The sequence below is a fragment of the Rhinolophus hipposideros genome (genome assembly GCF_964194185.1).
Source record: "Rhinolophus hipposideros genome assembly, chromosome: 17".
NCBI classification, from domain to species: domain Eukaryota; kingdom Metazoa; phylum Chordata; class Mammalia; order Chiroptera; family Rhinolophidae; genus Rhinolophus; species Rhinolophus hipposideros.
This window is the reverse complement of record NC_138063.1, coordinates 42584799-42611116: the sequence shown is the minus strand read 5'-3', so window position 1 is coordinate 42611116 and position 26318 is coordinate 42584799. Positions and strand designations below refer to the sequence as shown.

General features: G+C 37.5%; 1 protein-coding gene across 3 annotated transcripts in view; it reads left to right on the top strand.

Annotated features, from left to right (window-relative positions):
* The first annotated feature begins 6035 nt into the window (after positions 1 to 6035).
* The window catches only part of GREB1L (GREB1 like retinoic acid receptor coactivator), a 252007-nt gene continuing 231724 nt past the window's right edge, over positions 6036 to 26318 (top strand). For 2 of the 3 annotated variants that reach the window (XM_081078878.1, XM_081078875.1), the window contains exon 1: positions 6036 to 6191. The gene's annotated coding sequence lies outside the window, so the exon portion shown is untranslated. The remainder of the gene's footprint in view (positions 6192 to 26318) is intronic. The other variant, XM_081078876.1, reaches the window with a different exon arrangement.

Below are 26318 nucleotides of genomic sequence, written 5' to 3'. Positions count from 1 at the left end.
GCCGGACTATTTTCCACAGTGGCTACACCATTTGACATCTACATTCTTAACAGCAATGTATAAGGGTTCCAATTTCTCCATGTCTTTGTTACATTTGTTATTATATCTTTAAAAGAAATTTTAGAGCTTTTAAAAAAATTATGGTGAACTATACATAACATAAAATTTACCATGTTAACCATTTTTAAGGGTATAGTTCTGTGGCATTAAATACATTCACATTGTTGTGCATCTATCCCACCATCCATCTCCAGACTTTTCTCATGTTCCCAAACTGAAACTCTAACCCTCACCCTATCCTTAACCATACCATTAAACAATAACTCCTCACCACCTCCCTCTCAACAGCTTGGCCCCAGTTCAACCACTGTTTTGTCTCTATGAATTTTACTACCCTAGGTCCCTCATACCATACAGTATTTGCCCTTTTATGACTGGTTTACATCATTTAGCATAACGTCTTCAAGGTTCATCCAAGCTGTTGCAAGGTGCATCCCAGCTGTTTCCTTCCTTTTTTAAAGCTGATGATATTTCATTGCATGAATCCTGTTATTTTTCTGCTTGTTTTTTTCTAACTGCCGTTCTAATGCATATAAAGTGGTATATTGTGGTTTTGATTTAGATTTCCCTAGTGGTTAATTATGTTGAACACCGTTTTATATGATTATTGGCCACTTGTATATCTTCACTGGAGAAAAGTCTATTTGAATCCTTTGTCCATTTTTTCATTTGAATTATTTGTCTTACTCGTTGTGTTGTAAGAGTTCTTTATATATTTTGGATAATAGATCTTTATGAGATATATGATTTACCAATATTTTCTCCCATATTGTAGGTTGTCTTTTTCACTTTCTTGATCTTGTCCTTTGATACACAAAAGTTTTCAATTTTATAAATCAATTTATCTAGTTTTTCCTTTGTTGCTTGTGCTTTTGTTGTCATGTTAAGAAACCTTTGCCTAACACAGTGTCAAACAACTCTACGAAAAGTTTTATTGCTTTAGCTCTTACATTATAGTAGTTCCCCCTTATCTGCGATTTCGCTTTCCACAATCTCAAGTTACCTGTGGTCTACCACAGTGTGGAAATATTAAATGGAAAATTCCAGAAATAAACAAGTCTAAAATTTTAAATTGAATGCAGCTCTAACTAGTGTGATGAAATCTCGAGTTGTTCTGCTCCGTCCTGCCTGGGATGTAAATCATTCCTTTGTCCAGCATATGCATGCTGTATACATTCCCCACCTGTTAGTCATTTAGTAGCCATCTCGGTTATCAGATTGACTATCACAGTATCACAGTGCTCCTGTTCAAGTAACCCTTATTTTACTTAGTAGCCCAAAGCCATTCATATAACTTTTATTACAATATATTGTTACAGTGTTCTATTTTATTATTAGTTATTGTTAATCTCTTACTGTGCCTAATTTATAAATTGTAGTTTATCATAGGTGTGTTATGTACAGGAAAACATATATATGTTGTGTGTGTGGTTTTGTACTGGCCGTGGTTTCAGGCATCCACTGGGGGTCTTGGAATGTATATCGCACAGATAAGGGGGACTACTGTATATCTAAGATCCATTTTGATTTAATTTTTGTGTCTGCTATAAGGTGGATATCCAAATTCATTCTTTTGCATGTGGATATTCAGTTGGACCAGCACCATTTGTTGAAAAGACTATTCTTTTCCCATTGTACTTGTATTATTTTGACACCCTTGTTGAAAATCAATTGACCACAAATACATTGGTTTATTTCTGGACTCTGAATTTCATTCCATTGATGGATATGTCTATTCTTATGCCAGTACCACACTGTCTTGATTACTGTAGCTTTGTAATGGGGTTTAAAATTGGGAAGTGCAGTCTTCTGACTTATTATTATTATTTTTAATAGATTGTTTAGCTATTCTGAGTCCCTAGTATTTCTATATAAATTATTATAGGGTCAGCTTGTCAATTGCTGCAAACAAAACCAAACAAGTAGCTGAAATTTTGATAGGAATTGTATTGAATCTGTTGATCAATTTGGGGAGTATGCCACCTTAACAACATTAAGTCATCGACTCCAGCAACAGTATGTGTTTCCATTTATTTAGGTCTTTAATTTCTTTCAATGATGTTTCGTAGTATACAAATACCTATTTTTATATACTACAAAATAGATATTTTATATTACAATTATATTAATATGAAATGTCTATTCCATTTTGCTTCTAAAATGTCCAATGTATAAAAATTGGACCTCTTGGATCTATTTTAAAATATATTTTATCTCTTCTTTCATAATTTCTGTTTATTTATCTTTTTGCTTTGCACTCTGGAAGGATTCTCTGAGATTGTCTTTAAATTCATTAATTCAGTTTTCAGCAGTATCTTTCTCTATTAACTACTTCTACAATCTTTTCAACTTAAATATTCAGGTATTTTTTAATTTCCAAGGACATTCTGGCTCTTAGATTGCTCCATTTGCATGACAACCTGCCACTCTTTAAATTTCACTGAGAATATCAACAAGATTTTTTTTTTTAAGTTTTCTCCTATTTCCTTCATTAACTCCATTCTAGTGAGTAATATCTGCTCTAACTTGGTCCTCTTCTTTCAAGTGATGGATTTTTTTTATGATTAGTGATATTTTTATCAGCTCATATTTATAAGTGGAGTTCTAGCTCATTCAGCATTGGTAACTGGCATTCCCTCTGGAATTAGAGAAACCACTGTTCAGTTCCCTACAGTGGTTCTTACCTTCTGAAGATGGATGTGTTAGGTTAGACGTTAGTTTTGTCCTCCAGTGACTTGGCTCTGAGTGGGAAAGTAGCAGCCCTCCTTCCTCATAGCAGATAATGGTTGATGATGCCCAAGGTGCTGGGTCATTAAGCCTCAAACCTTAAGTTGAGAGAAAAAAGAATAGCGTGAGAAAGCAAAGAAAGAAAGTACTTGAAACTATACTCAGAAAAGAACTTTGGGTGTGACAATTGGCACAGGAAACTCAATGGAAGCAAATAAGTATAAAGTCTACTAAGTGTCTGAAGCAATTGTATGGCCAAACCAGCCATAAGCCTGGCCTTAAAAAAAACCTTTCACTGTAAAAGAACTTTCAGGACCCCAGGAAACAGGTTGTGAAAACTGTGAAGTCTCCAAGGAAGGCTTACTTCCCAACGCCACTTCAAACGTGGCCTTGGAGACTAATGAACAAGGAAGAGCCTTCCACAGTGTGGAGTCAAGGGCCACAGAAATTTATGCAAAAGAGTGTTCATCTTTGAGCACAGAGCCAGGAGGTAATTGTGGAAATCCCCCCATTGCTGGGGCAGAGGATCTTCACAATAACTACACAGAAAGATTCTATTATTTATAAGGACCTTGACTGCTATGACTCTCACATTTTCCACTGAACTTAGGTTCTAATGCAGGGTCCCTACGGAGAGGCACTTAGAAATCATTGTTACGAGAAAGAGTGGAGAGATTTGAAGACAACGATGGCAGCTAACTTTTTGTGTGCTAGGCAAGATTCATTGTTTCAATTCAGCATAGTTACTCCCTGAGGTATGTACTGTTATGTTATTTTACAAATAGGGACACTAAGATGGGGATCAAGTAACTTGGTCAAAGTTACATAAGTAAGTCTTAAAGGCAGGTTTCAAAACTATGGGGCCTAACCACAGAGTGTTCATTTTTATCCCTGTCATGTATTACAATCACAGAAGTCTATTGTGCACGATGAGGGATATGTAAACCCTGCATGGGAGACAAGGCATATACAAAAATAAGTTTAGGAAAAGACAGTATATTAGCTAATAAAGGAGATATCAAAATGTTTTCAATCTACCACAACATGGATAGATTACCATCACTAACTTTTAACCTTGTTAGGGACTTGTCTTGTTTACTGATGATTTGCCAGTTCCCACTACACCATCTGGCTCACAGTAGGTGCTCAATAAATATTTGTTGAATGAATGAAGAATGGATACCGGAGTTCTATAATATTAGTCTAAGGTCCTTGAGGAACTGTGCAAATTTGAGTCTAGTGTGCGTGGCACTCAACAAATGGTCCTTGAATTAAACGGAGAGAAAACTGAACTGTGCTTTTACTTTAAAAGGCTGCTCATTGTTCCTAGTTTCCTTAGCTTTAAAATGGAAGGTGTTCCCTCTCCCTAACTCTAGAGACCTTGTGAAGGATTGCGTTTTTCAAAAGATTCTTACCTGCTTTAACCTCTTGTGAGCTTGGTTTATATTCACTAGGTGAACTTGTAATCTCAGGTTTCTACTTCTGTCTTTTTCACATACGTATATGGCCAGTTCTTGTGGTAAATTTGTTAACTCACATTGGATTCCTTTTTCATATGTTGAGTTATACTGCTAACCCTCTGCACCGTTCTCTGTTGTGGTTATTGAAAAACCATATCAGTTTTATTTTCTAAGCCTGTATTGTGGGCAACATCCAGAACTGTGGGAATACAACACTGATTGAGAAAGCTATGTTTCCTGCCCTTGTGACACAGAAAAGTGTTTCTATGTGTTTTTAAAGACTGGACAATAGGGATTCAATTGTAAAACAAAACAAAAAAACATTTCTGTTCCTTATCCCTACAAGGAACAGAGTGATTTTCTAAAAAATTGGCAGTTGACTAGCATGTCTTCCCTGTGGATGGAGGAAGGAGAGAAGACAATCCAAACCACAAACAGATCTCTTACTTTTGCTAGTCACAACTGAACTGTGCCTTCATTTATTTTCTGGAAATTCCAGACTTCCAGTAAATTCCCTCTGTGTCCACAAGAGAAAGGGGGGAGGGGAAGCATTTTGGTTCCTAAAAAAAAATCAAGACAAGCAAACAAAACGTACTGACTTGGAGATCATATGAGATCTATTTTAACTGAAGCTGTCTTTATAACTGACAATGATACCGTAACAACAGAACGACAACCAACCCGCCGGGGACTGAGCACCCCGGTAGCTTCCCTACTTTCAAGAACAGGCTGAGCTCCCCTGGACTCTACTTGCCCCAATGGCACTAAAAAGAGATCAACTTTCCTTAACCTAAAACTCTTCCACTACACCCAACATGGAGATGCTTCTTCCAGAGTGTGGGCAATCAGTCAAGGAAGGAGTCTAGTCGCCTACCTCTGGTAACAATGAGTTTTTTAAAAATGGGGCTTCATCTCTAATAACAAAACCCACTAGCTGTGAAGAGTGGAGCTAAGTCTATCAGTATCGGGCCTCAGCATCACTCGAGAACGTTTGCTCCTGCAGTACCCTTCAAGGTCCAGGGCCCCCTGGAAGTGGCTGCCTTTTGGTCCGGGAGGCTCGGTACGAGCCTGGTTAGCCAGCAGCCTCCGGAGCGCTGGGCCGGGTCCGCGGGTGGGAGGGCGTGCTCATCCCGGAGGTGCAAAAGTCCGCCCTGACCCGGAGCTCCCGGGGTTGTTTGGTTTAGTCCGCCTCCTGCCCCCTCCCTACCCCCCTTCCTGCAAAAGGCCAAGGAGTTTTGACCCACCATTGCCCAGGCCGAGTTCACGCTTAGGCCCTTTAGCTGCCGTCCTCTGGACAGAGAAAGCAATCGCGCAATGAGGCGAGAGCGCTCAGTGAACGCGGAATCGGCAAGAAAATAATTTTTCTTCTTGGGTGTGCGCATCAGCCGCCCCGGGGGGAAATCCTCCTTCCTGAAGACCCCCTCCACACCATCACTCTCCACACCCCACAGTGACCACACCGATCATTTGTGCCGGGGAGTTTGGAAATGGAGGCGTGAAAACAGTGGACTGAAGGCGCCACTGTATGGATGGGGGCGTCCTGGGAGGGGGTACATAGGGCAATGTGCGCCCACGACACTCAAGGAGGGGAAGCGAACCCTAACCCCACTCGCGGGCACGGAGGCTGCAGGAGACCAAGAGGCGGGGCTGGGGCGGGGGTGCGGGGGTCCCCACCGCGGAGATTCTGGGGAAGCGGGAGGGGCAGCACCTGAGGAATCCGCCTCCGGCCGCGGTGGCCGCCGCCTCGCTCCGCCCCGGGGAACTGAGCGCGCGGTCAGCGCGCCTGCCAGAGAGACGCCAGCCAGCGGCGGCGCTAGCACCTCGGAGGAGGGCGGCCCGGGCGAGCGGAGCGCGGCGCTGGGACCCGGACTGGGGTGGGGAGACGAGCCCCGGCGGAGGCGAGGGCCCCCCCGGTCCTCTGCCCTCGCGCCACGCCAGGGCCAGGTGAGCTGCGGTGGGGCCTCCGGGGCACCGGGAGGCGGGAGGCGAGAGGGCGCGGGCTGGGCGCGATCGCACGCCCCTGCCGGGCGGGAGCTGCCCTTCGGCGCGCTGGGGACCCTGCCCGCGCGGGGAAGCGCTGCCCAGGACTTTTCCTGCAGGACTAGGAAGGCGGAGCGAGGATGTGAGCGCGAGCGTGCTTGTGTGGCGAGGGCGGGCGCCCGCGCCAGCCGAGATTCGAACCCCCTGCCCCCGCCGCCTGGCGTCAGCCCCGGAGGGGCCGTGGCCGTGCGGTCCGCGCCTGGAGGCCCAAGGCCTGTCACCCCGAGCTCTCCTGGCTGCCTTTGTGGCGGGAGCGCGGAAGCCCGAGCGTGGGATGAGCGAGGCTGCCGCGCGGCGGGGAGCGCAGGCGCGGGGGCGGCGCCGGGCGCGCGGGGGACCGTCCCCCGGAGCCTGAGCGGTTGTGAGGGGGGGGCGGGGGCGGGGGGCAGCCGGTGGGGAGGCGCGGAGGTGACGCGGAGGGATGCGGAGCGCTCAGCGGGGCCAAGTTGAGGGCGTGCAGCGGTGGCTGGGCGTTTGCTCGGGGTCCCTGGGTGTCTCTCCTCCACATGACATGTCACTGTGTCGCGGGCGCGCGCGCGCGCGCGTCTCCCGGCCGTCAGGTCCCGTTTTCGATGTGTGACTGAGGACCGTTCGTACTCTGAAGGAGACACAAAGGGTTGGGTTGACAGCTGACTCTGACACAAGTGGACAGCGAGGTGAGTGATGTGATGAAGGTGAAGGGTGTGATGATGAGCAGGTTTGTTACATCAGTGCCCTCCGTCCTTCCGAGCTCTGTTGAAAGAAATTATCTGTGTAGATTCAGTTCGTAGGGGTTCTCGGTTATTCCGAGCCCACGTAAGGTCCAGCGCACCATCCATCTGCCCCGAACGGCTGCGGCACCGTCGGAGGCAGACGGGTTCTGAAGGAACTCGCAGTTGTGCTCCTTTTCTCGTAGCCGCGACGGTTACCAGGTCCTATGCACCCACCTGGGCCCTCTGTCCTCTGTCGAGAAGCTTGAAACCACATTTTAATTTGTTTTTTTTCACACCTTTAGACCCCTTCCCCCTTGAGATGGGAAATCCCACTTAAATCCCTTCTTAAAACCGAAAAAGCTTGTTGAATTAAACGCTTTACACAAAAAGTTCTTGAATTAAATGGCCCCTTAAAAACCTCTCGTTACCCTTTATATTTTCTTATACATGATGTGCTGGCATTCTGCTTTGAATTTTGTGACCGCGTTAGTTCCTTTTCTTTCTGAATATTTCCTTTTTTTTAAAAAAAAAACACTTTTATTTATTTAAATGTGTTTTTCCAGGACCCATCAGCTCCAAGTGGAGCAGTCGTTTCAATCTAGTTGTGGAGGGCGGATCTCTCCGTCGCCCATGTGGGGAATCGAACCCCTAACCTTGTGCTTAAGAGCCCCGTGCTCTAACCAACTGAGTTAACCGGCCACCCCCTCTGAATGTTTCTGGATGGTTTTACAAATTGTAATACTGAAAACTTATTCAAATGAGAAAATATTTAAAATAATTGTTTTATTGAAAATAATAATAGAATTATGCACATATAGGCATGTGTTTAAAGGGAAAGTTTTCATTAATGTATATTGAGAAATAAGCTGCATAGGGTAAACAATTCAAATTGTGTAAAATAAGCCCTCTCTCTCCTACCCCATACTCCCAATGCTCTAGTCCTCCTCCCCAGAGGCAAACACTGTTGTCGATTTCTTGTATATCTCTCCTACTAAAATAGAATTACATTATGGAAATAAAAGAAGAAAGGAATTGAATATAAGAATGAACTATGTATCAATGATGATAGATATTATTTTGATATCCACTCGTGATGACGTTAGAACTTGTATTTGGCCTAAGGCAGACACTTATGACAGTTGAAAATCAGAATGCTAGAACAAGTATTCAGTAGAAAGCAGAACTATTAAACTATTATTCCACCCCACCCCATCACCAGTTTCTCTACACTTGTTTTTTAATAAACTTTGTTGAATTTTTCCTCCATCTTGAAACTCTTTAGGGAGTAGAGAATGAGAACTACAGTTTACTCTGTCCAGTGCACTGTATGTCTAAAGACATTGAAAGGACGTGGGTATACTTCTGTTGACATAATATAAAACTTTTAATGGTAAGGGAGAAATCTGAAGGCCAAGTTTAAGACATTTGTTCACATCTCTTAGTTCCAGACCAGGAAGTGCTCTAGCTAAATAAACTCACTTTCTTTAAAATGCTTTAATTTCCCCCCCAGCTAAAGGAATTGAACTATGGGACTTCTAGGGCAGTTCTGACTACAAAATTCTGTGATTAAAATAGTTTCTGTAGGTATCCTAAGACTGGCTAAGGGTAACCCAGTTGGACCTATGGGTATGAGACAATGGAGTGACAAAGTAAATTCCCTAATGGTAGATTCGTAAAGAGGAAGTTAGATATGTTTAAACTACATTCCTGCTCTTATGAGATTGATACCATTGGAGAACAGCTACTTCACGTTTTTCCACAAAATGTCTGTTTATGTTACTGAGAGAGGCCAAACCCTGGGCTGGATGGACCTTGTATGGCTAAGGAGAGTGACTTTTCTTCACAGCTTATGGTGCCATTTTTAGGGAAATTATGCTTACCAAACTCTTACTTTGCTTTTTGATAAAGTAATAATAATGTTCATTTACCTGCTTTAAAGGGACTTGACATAATTAGTAATTCTCAAAAGTATATAGAATATGAATATCCCTTATGGCTAAGGTAGTTTATTTACTTTATAAATATTCGCTTAGAGATCATGTTCTTAGTAGGAAACTTTTCTAATCTCTGAAACACCTGCAACGTCTGGGCTGATGATTCCAGGTTGGACACGGGGAGCGGAGGAGTCATTGCAAGATTATGATAGTAAAAAGAATTAGCTGATTTTCGTCACTATAATGTGATCTCAGTTAAGGGATTTCAAAAGTACACTGTAAGTCGTGATTCCAAAAATCATTGATGTTAAGAAGATCTCGTACTTTAAAGCTTCAGAATCACCGTTAAAGAGTATTATGTAATTATTTTGAATAAGACTAATATAAATAAATTATAGTGAAGTTTTAGAAATTGTTACTGGGATGATAGGAATATGAACTAGAATAGATTTGTAAGGGTGTTCAGAGTAAATCTTGATTGAGAAAATTGACAAAAACAAAAGAAAATCAAGTACTAGTGGTGAAATTCCTTTAAAATACAATAGTTTTTATTTTTTCCAGCTTTCTTCTCAATCTTGCCATATGAACATGTATTTTTACAGATGTCTTATCATATTACAGACATTTTTACTCTGATTTTTCATAAACATTTTTCTATAATTTACTTCCTATTATTTGTAATTAGTGTATCATACCATAATTTACTTAACCCTTCCCTTATTTTGAGATTTTCCAGTATTTTAAAAATATATAATGACCGTCTTCGTGAATGCAACGTTCTTATTTTTAAAACTTCCTTAGAATTGTTTCCCTAGAGAGGCAGTATAGTGTGGTTGTAAAATGAGTGGGCTCTAAAATTAAAGGTTCAAAAGGTTCTAAAATTAAAGGGTGTAAAACCTAGCTCCATCACTTATTGGCAATATTGGGCAATAACTTATTTTATCAGAGCTTTCTAATCTGTAAAATGGGTGTAGTAACAGATCTCTACAAAGTCGTTAAGGTGAAAAGTAATACTACTACATGAAAACACATAAATGTCAGCTCTTATTTTTATTATGAAATTTCTCAATTTCTGGTAATTTTCCAAATTACTTTCCAAAAGGATTATGTAAATTTATATATTTCTTTAACAATATGTATGTATGCTTGTTATTTTAAAACATTTACATTATTGTGACTAATTTGATAAGTGTAAAATTGTATCCCTTTGTTTTGATTTGTATTTCTTTAGTCTTGTGTGAAGTGAGAGGTCTTTTTTTTTTCCAGCAGTATTGCTACAGTTTTCTACATACTAGAGTGGTGGAAGCTTCCTCACCTCAGTCATTTTGAACTAAACTGTAAGACCGGCATACAGGACAAGTCAGTTAAAGAACCAAATTTTCTAATTGGTTCTTTCAAATTAATTGTAGTTTTCTTGCATTCTCACTCTATAGTAATTTTTATTAGTTATTATTTTTAATCTTAGGAAACTATCTTAAAATTAGTAAAGAATATTATATATCAATTCTACATAAGTGAAAATGCAACCCTCTTTTTTTCTCTTGAAGGGCTGATTTATATAATTAGTATTGTGATTACAGTTTGGTGGATTTTTACTAGGAATGCTTCTCAAAACTTGGGGGGAAAATCAGAGAAAGTTTCATGATTCTTAATCATGTTATCTTTTGGCTACAAATGGGTAATGAAGTTATGCCCTCTGACTTGCATTCTTACATAGTCAAGGTAATTTAGACTACACAAAAGCATGCCCTTGTAAGTTCTGGAGTTCCAGCAGCCCTGATATTTCTGGCAAACACACACCCAACGTGGATAACAGCAGCTCTTTGTGTTGCAGAGCCCCAGGAGGTCTCCCTATTGTGTACTCTTCCTTCCCTCCCATTCTTGACTGACTGACGATAGCAACGCCTCCAAGTCCAGATGTGAAGCTCCCACAGTGACTCCTCTCTTCTACCCAACTCTGTATTTATCCCTACTACCCACCCCTTGAGCACATTTGTTTTTGTCCTATGTCATAGAGAATTCATTCTGTTTTCAAGGTGTAGTGGTTTCAGATTTTATTTTTAATTTTTTTCTGTGCTCCTTGAGTGTCTTCAAAAGTTCCTACAGTAGAGACTATAGGCATGATTAGCATAGATTAATACGTAATTAGCACTTGATAAATAAATGCTTGTTGCTGTGAACGTATCTCTATTCTTGGGCATGGTTCTACGTTTATGGTACCAGTCTGGAGAATCAAGTTCCAGTTGTGTCCTGGATTGCTGTGTTTGCCTTTATTACCTAGGTTAGGAGGTAGGAAACCTGTTTGTTCTGGCTATTTTAGCTGCTTGTGTGTTTAGGGGAGATTCTTAACTGCTGCACCTTACTTTTCTTCTGTAAAACGGGATTAAGAATTATTGTTCTAATTGTCAACCATCTGACTAGGATTGTTTTGAAGATAAAGTGAAATAATAAATGTGGAGATGTATTAGGAAAAAAGGGTGTACAAATTTATATTATGTTGTCAACATTACCCAGGAATGTCCACATCTTTGAGAAAATCTCATCTCATTGTGGAGCTGCACTTGCAGCTTGGGGTTACATGAAAATTCTTGGGGCCCAACCCAGCCATTCAATCAGGAACTCTGGGGTTGGGGCCTATGGGTCTGCATTTTAACAACCCTTCTGATACTGAACCACTGCTCTGCGAGGTAGGAAATGCCAACAACCGCTAGAAAAGTATTCTTCTGCTAGTTAAATGTTATAAAATAATCCAGAAATATAACATCACTTACGCATGCTAAGTATGAAATGAAAGTTATCATTAGATGCTGTTTGCCTTTTAATCTTTCAAAATTTATTCAGAGCAGGAATTGTAAATCAGGTACTTGTAGGGGCCAAGCAGGTAATCTGAGTGAGCGAAGCAGTACCCCTATAAAATAATAGAGGATGATGAGTTCTAGCGGACAAGGAAGTCTGAAGGTGGCTGAATTTCTAAGGCTCCATTGATTTGTGCCCTGTGGTACGGTGGGTCACTGTTGCCAGATGATTTGATTTTTCAATTGGAGCTGGAAACTCATATTTTTATATGAATTTAAATATCGGCAGTAAATTAAAAAACAAAACATATGAACCCAACAAAACAAATCTGGAAGCCACCTAATTTCCAACCTCTCATTTAATTAACATAGGTGCGAATAGTCGCGTTTGAATCAATATTACAGATAAAACAATTCTGTTCCACAGTATTAATAAAAAGGCATATAAAAAAGGAAAAAAAATGAATATGAAAGCCACACTGACGTTTTTCAACTTCCAGATTATAAAGATTCAATGGATTGATGCTATCTAGTTTTGGCAATAGGGTAAAGAAGTGGTTGTTGTTATACACTGTAGAGTGAGTACAAATCATTACAACTTCGCTGGAGAGCAATTTGGCATCACTTATGGATACTTTAAATGTTTCTACCTGCCCTATTCAATATGGTATCCCCTTGCCACATGCGGCTATTTAAATTTAAATCAATTAACATTGTATAAAACTAAAGATTATTCGGTTTGTCACTTGCACTAGTCACATTTAAGTGCTCCGTAGCTGCATGTGACTACCGGATTGCACTGTGTAGATAAAGAACATTTCCATCCTTGAAGAAAGTTGTATGGACAGTGTGGTCTAAATTCTGACTCAGAAATTTCCCTTCTAGGAATTTGTTAGAAAGAAATAATTAAACAAATGCACAAAGGCGTATAATAAAAATGTCACCTGAAATATTATTTATAAGAGTAAAAAAATTAGAAAGAAACTAAACATTATGTTTTTATTAAAAATTAGGTTTCAATAAATACCCATGATGTAATTGTTAAGTGAAAATATCCATATTGTAGTAGAATAATTTTATTTATTTGAGCAGATAGCTTAGGTACATAGAGATTAGGGGAACAATTTTGCTTACTGACAAGCTCATATACGTATAACAAAGTTTTCCCTTTTTAACCAACAGCTGTTCTCATATGGTAGAATAGGTTGACTTTCACTAGAAAATGAGCAGAGGCACTTGACAGCTCTCAAAGCTGTCTGTATTACCTGTGTTTCTGTTAGAGATTCAGAATCTCAGGCCTCACTCCAAGCCAAATGAATCAGATCTCTGGCAGTGCCAGAGCTCTCCACTTAACTGGCTGTATCTGCCTTCTGTCACTGAATCTTTCAATCTTCATTTGTTTTATGTTGGTCAAGAGAAATCTCCTTGAACTCTTAAGGGTCCAGATAACCCCCTTAGGTGCTTCAGATGCTGCGGTGAAGAAATTAACAAATATCTTTGTCTTTATGGGGAATCAAATAATAAGCAAAAGAAAATGAGTAAAATATGTTGTATTTTATTTATTTTTTAAAACTTTTTTATTAGTTTCAGGTGCACAAAACAATGTAATAGTTAGACATTTATCATTTATATCCCTCACACAGTTACGACCCTCCTCCCCCCATCCACTACACCTCTGACATCGCACACGGCCATTACATTTCCACTGTCTCTATTCCTAATGCTGTACTCCGCTTCTTGTAACTATACACACACACACACACACACACACACACACACACACACACACATATGTATATATATAAAATTGTAGTTGGCATTCATTACTGTTCAGCTTCAGCTTCAGGTGTACAGTGCAGTGATCAGGCATCTACATCATCCCTGAGGTGGTCTCCCTAACGAGACAAGTGTCCATCAGATACTCTACAAAATCTTTACAACATTATTGGTTACATTCCCCAAATTGACTTTCGTATCCCCGTGGCCATCTTGTGGTTACTGATTGTGCTTTCTAATCCCCTCACCTTCCCCCTTACCTCCACCCCCCACCCCCACCCATCTAGCAACCCTCAGTTTTTCTTCTGTCTCTGAGGCTGTTTCTGATTAGTTCATTCATTTATTCTTTTCTTTAGATTCCACATATAAGTGAGCTCATATGGTATTTGTCTTTCTCTGTCTGACTTATTTCACTTAACATAATGTTTTCTAGGTCCATCCATGTTGTTGCAAATGGTAAGATTTCATTCTTCTTTATGGCTGCGTAATACTCCATCTATCTGGAGAAATCTAAAACTCTAATTCAACAAAATGTATGCACCCCGATGTTTATTGCAGCACTATACACAATAGCCAAGACATGGAAACAACCGAAAGCCCATCGGTAGATGACTGGATTAAGAAACTGTGGTACATTTATACAATATGTTGTATTTTAGTTAGTGAGACGTGCTAGAGAGGACAAGGAAGCAGCACTGGGAATAAGAAAGTGAGATGGGAGTTGAAATTCTCTACAAGGTGTCACTGAAGAGTAACATCTGAGTGAAGACCTGAGCGCTGCAAGGGGCTGAACCATTGGAAGTTTAGAGGAAGAGCATGTTTGGCTGTTGGGAGGGGGTCACTTAGGAAGCCAGTGCCACAGCGGAAGGGGAGAGGCAAATGACAGAATGAGTAAAGGATTAGATCAGAAAGGTAATCTAGATCTTTTGACTTCAAAATTCTTTTTTCTCTCTAGTATACTACACTCCTCGAATTCTTTGCTTAATCAGTTTGTAAAGAGATCAGACATCCTTAAATTCACTGTTTTTCAGTGTGATCTGTCAACACCTGCCTTATTTGCCCGGGGTGCTTGTTAAATGCGGATTATTGGTCTCGTGGCCTGCTAAATAAGAGTCTCTGGGGTGGGAGCCTGGAATGTACATTTTAACAATCTTCCAAGGAGGTTTTTATGGACACAAAAATCTTAGAACCACTCCTTACATTTATCATTCTGTACATTTACTTTTTCTAGAGCAGGTGTGCCTAAAATTGTCACCACTGCCTATGGAGGTGACAATGTGAAGAGAAGTATAATTGGTATAATCTCTCATTTATTTTCTGCATTTAAATTGATTAAATTGATACAACTCATAGTAAGTTTATGTATATATCTTTTTGGGAGTATTCAGGGAATTATAAGAGTATTACTGAAATTCTTACCCACATCAGAAGGTGCCTTTTCACTTGAGGGCTCTGTCTCCCTCCTCACTCAGTCTGTTCTGTTTTGGAAGAGGCAACTTTAAATTCATTTGATGTTTTTTTCATCATGTTTTCTTTTTTCATTCTCTCTCTCTCTCTCACCTCGTTTCTTTTCTTTCTCTTCTCTTCTTGAAACCCAGCCATCCTTAAGTTAAACACCATTAACTTTTTGGTGCAGATTTATATATATCTACCAACACAAATAATTTTACATAAGGGATCATATATTTTTTTTAAAAACTGTAGTCATGACTTTTAAACAATTCAGGGAGCCTAAATTCCCTCTTTATCCTTCATTTTCACCCTAACAGTGTGGTCAATCTGCTATTTATTTTGTGATAACTTTTTCCACCATCATGTAGCCTTATATATATTGTATATTTTCAGCATCTTAAATATACTATCATATATATGATATTTGTCTTTTTTCACTTAATAATAGCGTACAAGGGATATACCTCTAAGTCAACTGGTATAGCTCTTATATGTCTTTTTTAATGACTACATGATACTCTATAGCAGGGGTGTCCAATCTTTTTTCAACGGTTTTCACCAAGGGCCATATGCGGTAAAATACACAAACAGCCGGGCCACTCACTGGAGGTGAAGTACATATTGCCTCACCTGGTTTATTTAAGTAAACTAAATATATTTTTGGAATTTGCTGCGGGCCAATTAACAATGGATCGCGGTTGGCCCGCCGGCCGCAGTTTGGACACCCCTGCTCTATAGTATACATATTCCAAAAAAGGCATTTATTTTAAGTAACCAAGTAACCAAGTAACCAAACAGAACTATATATTAAAAGACAGACATATCTGATTATGTAATTTAAAAACATTTTTGTAAAACAAAAAAGAACCATAAACAAATACCACAGATAAGGTTTCCAGGAAAGAATTCCTGCCCATTCTCTAGAATTTTTTTGCTTTCCCATTCCTGAATCCCGAGATATAAACTGTTTTCTGTTCTCCACGATGAATCATTTCCACAAAGTGACAGCTGATACTACCAACCACCTGGGTACGAGGAGCCGATTTTCCCGATTTCCCAACCAACTTTTCTCAGGATTGGGGAACGGAAAATGAAAAAATTTCCAAAGAATGGGCAGGAATTCCTGCCCGAAACCCTAGCGATAAATAGAAAAAATGTCTAAGAGATACATTGTAAGTAGTACGTTTATTTCCCATTGTGGGTATTACTGGGTTCAAGGAGCCGATTTTCCCGATTTCCCGGCCAACTTTTCTTGGGATTCGGGAACAGGAATGTGAAATAAATTCCTGAGAACGGGTGGGAATTCCCGTCTGGAAACCCTGATTACAGATAAATGATAGATTGGGGGAAAAAATCTCTACATGTGCAGATAAAAGATTATCATCTCTGGCATATAAGGAACTCCTAACAAAGTGATATAAAATATTTCATAAAACACAATTTTAAAATGTTTTGCAAACGATATGACTAGGTCATTCACAGAATTCACGTGAAGAATTCCAAATGGTCAATAAGTATGAAAAATGCTTAGCAATCATTGTTTGGAAAGGCAAGTTAAAAATAATAAACTGTCACTTGACACCTACTTGATATTGATATAGAACTTTAATCCACATTAAAATTTTCGGAAGTAGTTTATTCTCTGAAAATCTGTGCAGGAACTTTTTTTGAAAGTTATATTAAAGTTACAAAACATAATTATTTCCCAAGGTTTCTGGTTTGCTCAGAGAATTTCAGGGAGATTGACTTTTATTCTGTTTTAGGACTCCATTCGTATGACAAAAGGTGAGAACAGAGCTTAGAAAGTTAAATTTTGATATCCATTGCATGACAGTTTTTACTCAAAAGTATTTCCTTCCATTTGAAAACAAAGACTGTTGAATTTTAGGATTATAGATCAATCTACCATGAGAGGAAAACAATGAACCACTGGGTTTACTTGACTTCCCAAGGTCACCCAGCTAGTTCTGCATGCTTTCTGGTTTACCATGTTGTTCGTCAGTGTCTTCGAAATACCTTCAATTGCAGCTACTGTAGAGAAATCATATTTCAGTAATTTTTCCATTTTCAAAAGTATTGAATATGCAACATTTAGGGAAACTATGCTTTCTGTAATTTGTTTAGATTTTAAATAGAAATAATAACATAATGAAAACAATATAAAAAATCAGAGAAGAAACATCTCCTACTATCCTTACAAAATGAGCTGTTTCCCCAATTTTGTTTCAAGTATTTATCTATATGCATTAATGATTTTATACAGTAGTAATATTTGTCAAATTTTTCTAAAATCTTTTGGTAACTTTGACTTTCATGCTTTTTGATAAAGGTGATCTGCTTAACTCTACCTTTCCTTTCTTCTGACCTATTTTTTATACATGTCACTTTTAGACTTGAACATTGTTTTGATCAGTCTCCAACCTTAATCAAATGCCTTCACTAGCTACCAGTTGCCTACTTTAGCATTTCCCAGAGGTTTTGACCCTAAACGTTAGTATCTTGGACTAATGGTGTCAATTGCATGGAACAGAACAGAAAACTAAAGATGTTAAACAGCAATTAATTAATTACATCCTCAAAGTGTCTGAGGGGGGGCAGGGGAAGGACAATTCCTGGGTCAATTCAGGTGCTTGATGATGTCATGAAGGATCCAAGTTTTTTCGGTCATTCTCTGCCATCCTGTTTGTTGGCATTTGTCTTTCACCTTGTCTCTTCATTATTCCAACATGTTAACAGCACTCCCAAGCCTCACACAACTTTGACTAGAATCAGATAAAGCTTATTTTTATTTAGGCTAAGCATTTTTTTAAAGAGTTTATCCACATATATGGATGTCCCAAATCTCATTGGCTAGAATTTACCACATTAGTGTAAGCCAGCCACTGACAAGGAAAGTGGAAATACCATGAATTGTATAGAAAAATCAAGGTCTACTCTCTGAGGTAAGCATGCAAAAGCTCTGGGGTTATTAATATTGAAGAAGAGAAGGAAATAACTCTATTAGGCAATCAGTAGTGTGTGCCATGAAATCCAATTTCCTCAGTTCCCTTCAAGGCTTTTCATAATCTGACCTCATGACAGTCTAATATAAAACCTCTCTTCCAGATAAACCAGTCAGTTGTCTCTCCTGCCTATGTATCCTGCTACTGTGCATTTCTCCCAATGGTTTCTCTTAGAAATCTCTTCCTATTCTCTAGAGCTGGCCATGGCTATTTAAATTAAAATTAATTAAAGTTAAAAATTCAGTTCCTGAAGTGCACTAATTGCATTTCAAGAGCTTAATGACCATATGTGGCTAGTGGCTACTGTATTGGACAGCACAGGCACAGAATATTTCTACCATTGGAGAAAGTTCCGTTGGATAGCACTGCTCTAGTGATTCTTGCAAATTATACCTGTCATTTAACACAGGGTTTGCCAAACTATGGGCCTCCTATATTAGAATCTACTGGAAATCTGTTTAAATGCAGATTTTGAACCGTTAGAGTAGGCCCTAGGAGTAGGAGTAGGCCACTTTCATGAAGAACCACTGCTTTGAGGTCTAGTTTTGTTTATTTCTTTTATGGAAGCATACTAAGTACTGGAGTTTTTATTAATTTTCTCCTATCCTAAACTTCTATAGCATAAATAGTTCATATATCATAGTTTTAGAATTTCATTATAGACATTCACATTCTCTATTTCAGAAATCATTTTTTTCTGAATATTAGAGTCTAAGTCCCTTGAGAGGAAGTACTATGGTATTTTATAGTCTGTATTTTCCAAAATGTTTAATAGAATTTTGGGTACATAGTAAATACAAAGTATTGACTGATTAATTAGATTTGACAGAATTGACAGTCTACATCTATATTTAATTAACAATTCTTTGAAAAAGCATACTACTATCTGTAAAATTGGACATGGAAGGTGGATGACAGTAAGGGTATTTCCACAATAATAGTTTTCCTCAATTTCGTTTGTTGGAAATAAACCTGAAAAAATGTAAGACTGTTCTAAGGTGAGATTCTAACAATTAATATATGAAGATGTTCCCTATAAGATTTAGATTTGTAGCATTTTATTTTTTTTTAATAGCTATTTTAAAAGTGCACTGATCTCTTAATTCTCTTGTGGCACATAAACTAATCAAACCTCTGGCACCTTAGCCAGTAGAGAAACTTCTGTTGCAACGGAACTCCCCACATGAACAAGGGTTTAGCTCCAGATAGCTGTTCTACCTACTTTGATAATTTAATAATCACTTGAGAATTGTTGGAGTGGGAGGTTAAGGCCTTCGCATATTAGAGAATGGCTAGACCTACATCTTCACAAGTTGGAGCAAGAAGGATCAAGGTAGACTAATCATTTTACTAGTAATAGTAATGTTACTAATAATGGTAGTATAAGCAGCAGCAGCCAGGACTAATGTCAGGAGTGTTTCTCTTATATTCTCTTTTGCATAATTTCACAGATTGTATTATTCCATGTGTTGATATGAAAACAAACAACATTCTCTGGTAGGCTCATTATGTAGCTTACAATACAAAATCAATCTAATTTATTACTTGAGAAATAAAATAACTATTGAACAAATAACTTTTCCTCTGAGACTCTTGACATAGTTTTGACTCTAAGACAGTTGATTCATAATTTGACTCCAGAGCAGTCACATTTCTGAGATAATGGATCAATGCACCAAGCACATACCTGGTGCAAACTAGACCCCCAGGAAACGTTAGTTCTTTTTCTTCATCAGACTTGCTGAATAACATTTTTCAGACTTCATCAGAGAATGGCAATTAGTATTAAAATTTTGCCCCCCAACTAATATTGCCAAGTTCTTCTTTCTCTAAGAAAGTTAAATACCATGTAAAAATTTCCTGTCATCCCTTTGTTCATGTAAGTGGAACAATTTAATACTAGGTGAGATGTATTCTTGGTCAAAATATGTATAAGGAATTGTTTGATATTGGTAGGTATTAATCGGACCATCTGCACAATCGACTGAAGCTCTCTTGGAGGCTGGAAGTGTAGTGTCTGGGTTATGGTATTTCAGATATTCTAAATGCTTGAGGTTTCTTGCCATCATAAAGACTCCTGAGTCAATGGTATGCCTTATCTCAACTTTTGCCTCCAGAGCAGAAACTGTGATGGAACAGTGTAATAATACATGGCATAGTTGCATATCTGGAATTTCAGAGAGAATGTGTGTGTATGTCAGAGAATGTGTGTAAGTACAAAACATAGCCTTTAATAAAAAACCATAAAGGTTTTTATGATTTATATACACTTCTCTGCCTAGTTCTTTCCTGTAAATTATTTAATATAATTTACAGCAGGAATTAATAATTTACTCCAATAACTTAATAAAAATGAATGTACACTACTTTGGGCACTGTACACGTGTCATTTCTAATCCTCACAACAGCCCTATAAAATAGGCATTGTGATTCTCAGTTTTATAGCTAAGAAAACTAAGGCCCAGAAAGGTTTCAGTAAGTTTCACAAGAGCCCATAGGTAGTAAGGGGAAAAGTTAGAACTCAAACATAGGGGCTGGCTGATTCCAAAGTCTTTGTTCTTTCCTCTGTGTCATACTCTTGGGTAAATGTCTTGTGACTCAACTAGATTCCAAGATATGAATGTCAGGAATTGTATCTTATTTTTTATATTATCCAGAAAAATAACTAGCAAATGTTGCTGCTCTTGCTGAAGTTGGTGTAGATAGGTGCTACAGGGAATATTAATTATTTCATACTACCTGGGGACCATTTAGTACTTCATTTCAGGGAAACAGACTGTACCAAGGCTATATCTTTGTTGGTAAGGAATGTAATGGAGGTGAAGTTTTGGACTTACTCACCAAACTTGAATGAAAGCTCTAGAAATGAAAAGTGCTTTGTCTTTTTTTGCTCACTATTCTATCTCCATACCTAGAACAGGCACATAGTTGACCCTCAATAAATACTTTTCAACGAATGAATGGATGACATCTGTAGGGACCTGTTAGCTCTCTTCCATGCCTATGGGATCCATCCTTAACCTGGGCCAAACTTCTTTCAGATCTAAACCACTGCCTTCAAGGGACCTGGGAGAAGGGAGGGTAGATGGAAAAACATAAGCTTATCACCCCTACTGGAAATACCAGGATGAGGCCCAGGCCCTTCGGAAGCTAGGTCAGTAGAATTATCTTTTGAATAAAGGATGCTAACAAGGAAAAATAAATCCAAAGTTGAGATGAAAGGAGATGCATTTCATTTTCTCTTCTTTTGAGTTTTACAAAATGATGATGTCTTTGTAATCCTTCATGCATGTTCAGGTTATCATGAAATTTATTTATTTACAATTTTACTTACATGATTTAGGTAATATGGGTTTTAAATTTGCCAATAAATAGTTAATGAAAAATAATTGAAAGCTATACATTTCTATACATTTCCAGGATAATACTGCATTGTGGGAGAGGATCATGGAATGGATAGTCTGGAAAGAGTGTTTTGAAAAATGTAACAAAACTCTTGTACTGCATAAATGTTACAATTCATTTTGTTCATTAGATTTTAAATAGATAAGACTTCCAAAATCAAAACAGTGTGGGCTTGCTTTAGATATTGTTACATGGGAGATTACTAGACATCTGTAGGGTGTTTACCCTTGGGAAGCTAAAGTTCACATATTGCAAACAGACACCATAATTCTATTTTAGAGTAAAGTTTGTGTTTAACCTGTACTGAATTTTTTTTAAGGCTTTGAAGTAATAATTGGCAACAGCAATTATAATATCAGACTGCATCTCAGTTTTCATTTGGATAAAGAGTAATTATTACATCAAATACATTTGTTACTTCCTTAGAAATAATTTTTCTTTTCATAGTTTTGCTACTGAGCAAGAAGTCTGTGTCCAGTGGGAGTAATAGAATTCTCCACTGGGCAGAAAATTAACAGAAAAAAGTCAACTTGGTAAGTCTTTATCAAGTACCTATAATTGGAATGGTGCAGTGGATAAAGAGAAAGGAAAATAAAGAACTATCTCTGACCTTGGGGAAACCTACAATCTAGTTAAAATACAGTTATGTGGCTTGTGGTTTGTAGATTTAGATCTAACTTTATTTAAACTGTGTTCCTCGTATCATTACTAATTTAGTGAATGATTTATATAGCACAATGTGTAAGGTTGTCATTTGTTCTGTTACTAAATATCAAAATTATAAAAGAATTCAACTGAACTGATATCTAAAGGAGAATTAATGTCCATGTCATTTTTTGCACTAGAAGATGATTTTAACTTTGTTCATGAGGCATTGAATGTAAAATTTGAAACAGTGCTGACGATGTTAAGGAAATCATGGTATGAGCCTTATGTTTGTTAGTGATACTTCATGAACATTAAGGTATCTAAAACTAAAACCCAAACTGTGGTATATAGATTTTGAGAGGGGTGTATGAATATCACCACAGTTCAACTCAGATCCCCTCTTTCTTGTCTTAGAGCAGAAACTAATTTTAGTAAGTAACTACTTTTGAAATTTTTTTATGTGGTAAATTTAAGGTACGAGAAAATATCATTTAGACAGAAAATGAGTGAGAGCTTATTTTGATCTTCAGTCTGTTTAAAGCACACTTATAGTCGTGTGAGATTACTTAATACATTGCTATTTTACTAATGCATGTAGATTATACTGAGAAATAAACATTTGAAGCTTAGATCATAAAGCATTTTTTAATAAATGCAATTCTCTCTTTAAACATTTGAATTCTCGTCAGTTTTTCATCAATGAAGGCTATGCACATTCTAATTTGGCCCTTGGTATGTTTCTCATTATGTACAGTAATAAAAACTAATAAGACTAACCAGTGCCATATTTATTATAAATATGTTGTCTTTTCACAATTTTTTTAATTGAATGGAATTAAATTTTCTACCTGATTCATGGACCACCAGACAAAGGAAGATACATATTAAGCAAAGGAAAAATAAGAAGAGGAAAGACTTAAAGGATAACTAGAAGCCAGTACTTATACAATATTTTAGCTTTAAACTGTGTTGCTACTTTATATTAGGGCTTATTAAAGAACAAGATCATAATTTAGTTTGCTAAATTCTAACTCGTTACATTTATGTAGTCATTTATTATTGTTGATATAGTTTTGGTTTTTATCTCATTTAAAGGCTGGGTTTTTTAAAGAAAATTATATGCATGAGAAGTCTGTTCTGAGAAGAATTCTATTTTGATCTGTTTAGAGATGCTTTTCCCTTAACAATTATATTAAGTTAAAGCATTAGCATATAAATCCCTATTGCAAGGATGTATAAATAAAACTGACTGATTAAAAATAGGTGTGTGGTCACAATTTTCTCTTTCCTAAGAATTAGAGATTTAAATCTCTGAAAACACTAATGTGTGTGATGATAGTCCAGCTGCTTTTGTGTGTGTTTCATTTAAATGTAAATTTATCTTAGAGACTCTAAAGATGAGCTCAGAAGGTAGAGAATGGTCATTTTGAATACTCATTTTCTTCTTTTTCATGAACACTGAAATAAAACTCTATTTTACACTAAAGAAAAAACTTGTTAAACAGCCAGCACTCAACTACTTTATTTTAAAGGTTCTTAATGGATTATTAATTTTTTTCACGTTAGCAGTTTTTCTGAGCCATAAATATATTAAGAAATTTATATGCTGTAACAACAGTTCAACAATCTCCAGTGTAATGCTGAGTATTATTTTGTAGTACTATGTAAAGGAAAACAGTAGGAGAAATGAGATTGTAGAAATACATTTCAGGTAATTAAATCTGAGATGTTAAAACTACTGTAGCAGACGCACAATGACATGTATCTCACACACACATATCTATCGATATACTGTGTATATATTTAGACTATATTTTTGATTACTGCTTAAAACTTAGTCTGATAATGCAATTATAAATCAACTTCCAGGAACAATTTCTGAGGACAAGTTTTTGCAAGTTTCCACTTATCACTATTCCCTTTAAGACAGGAGGTCAAGATTGAAGCTCTGTAATTTGGCTTCATTTTATACTCATTTGTTGGCCTTGTGTAAGCTATGGTGAATGTTCTCTTCAGGGAGGTTACCTTGTGTTGACTTTAGCAGCTTTTTCTACTTCCCTACAATAAAACAGGCCATTTGTGTGAGGTGCTGTTGATTGCATATTTTGAAGTTATTTTTGTCTTTAGTCATTGAATTACCAGCCTGTGATTATCTCATGTAAAATAAACAAACAAATAGGAAAAAAGCTCTTTGATCTATCCTAACCTTTCTATATGTAAATTTTGGAAAAGTGGCACTGTAGCATGCCAATAAAATGTACTCCTGCATTGACATTTCCAAAGTAATTATTAAAAGGATTGTAAAATTTTCTAAAAGAATTGCTATTTGTTGTTTGACAAAATTTACTTAGGTCACATAAAGGTAAATATTCCCAAAGAACCACTCTAGAGTCAAGGGTTCTCTTCAAAGAAACAACCTTTGTTTAATCTAAATATCTTTGTTTTATACAGGTAAGAAAAGTAAAGGAGTGTTTCCTGAATAAATCTATTGAGAGAGCCTGAATTTTTTAATGCCATTCTTTAATATGTATATTTCCATAGACTGCTTGCAGATTTTAACACATAATTCTGCATCTTTTGCTTTAATTTATAGTTACTGTTTAGAATTAAAAATTGAGTTTTGTAATACCTATTGGGGTGTGCGATGTGTATTTAGCAGTATCCTGATTATAGATTCTGTGATACCAGTTCAGACACATTGGTTTATAATCAAAATCAGTGATTTCTTTTGTTGGTAACTTGTCATTGGTAAAAAGTGTTTCTGGGTTAAAAAACCACAAGACTTTTTGCAAGGTGATGCCCAGTAGTCAACCTGTAGAAAATGAGTGTCAGTTTTCTCTGAGTTCATTTTCATTTTTTGTCATGATTTGAGGAAAAACAATAGATGACAACAAATTAATATGAATATTAGTAATTATTCCACCTGATAAAAGTCCATGTCATGCCTATGAAACAGAAATTGGATTTTCAGAGGTATTTTCCTTTTAATAACTGCTGCATAGCAACTTCCTCATTTTAACATTTTATGAGAACATCCTGTTTTAATAAATTAGATGGTGTTGAGGTGGGGGTGGTGGCATATGTAATTATAAAAGGTTTATACCTTAACACTCAGGGTTATTACCTGGTAACTGAAAATGCTGTCTGAATCCATTTGTTGTAGTGCCAGGGAGGGTGGGGGATGGGGAAAATGAAACTTGAATCAGTGACCATCTGGCCCAGATTTGGCTGATTTCCTTTGCACTGCCCTTTGTTTCAGTCAGACAATGGATTGTTCCCTTTACAGATAAGAATTCTGCTGATGACTTTGTGCTGAATCAGCAGGTTTGGTTTGAGATTTCAGCATAGACTCAGAATGAGGGGTTTTCTGCTGTTCTAACATCGCTATCCTTCTCATCTATTACAAAAATCTTCTTAAAGTGATTTTCTGTAGTTTAATAGAATGATGGGATTACAGGCCAGTTAAATAAAATAATGGGGAATGTAGCTTTCTGTTTTAATATTACCTATCTCAAACATTGAAATTTTCCTTGTCCCCAGTTTCCAAAATCAATATCTCCCTGATTGTGATTTTTGGTGAATCTTCAGGTAACTCCTCTATATCTGAACTTGAATTTTTCACTCAAACCTTTGATGATTTAAATTTAATGTTGTCCTAAATGTAGGCTATGCTTTTATGATGTGGTTATGTAAATGTAAGTTTTCTGTGGCATCTGTTGCCATGTACCTGCAAATTACATCTTAGGATGTTAGAATTATTTTCCTTACTTTAATAGCTACATAAGCATTATGAGACTTAAAAAAAAAAAAAAGGTTATTGACCAGAAGCAGGAACCTTTGTCATCCACCATTCAAATTAAGCCAGCCATCAGTTTTTGTAGGTTATCTCAGAAGCAGTAGCTATCAGAGTGTGGTTAAATGTCAGTTTTCCAGAAGACAAGAGAAAATTTCAATGTTGCCATCTTACTGCAAGAAATCTAAAAGCAATCCTTTTTACTTCTGAAGTTTTAAGAGGATTGTTGGCAGAGTTTAAGTCAACCTTTTAGTTTAACCCATCTCTTTACAGCTGAATTGCCACCTGACACTTCAATACAGAATTTTCTCCAGATAACTTTTTCTGACACCACTTATAACTTTGAAATCAAGCATCTGATCAAAATGGATTGCTAAAAAAAAAAATAAAAGGACTACTTTGATATCTATTCTGTAATTCTTCTGTGCAGATAAAGGAATGTTCTTTAGGTAGAATCAAGGGTAGACTGATCATAAGAAAAAAGCTTCTTTATATTATAGTTAGTTCCACCAGGATCTAATTATGTAGCAGATG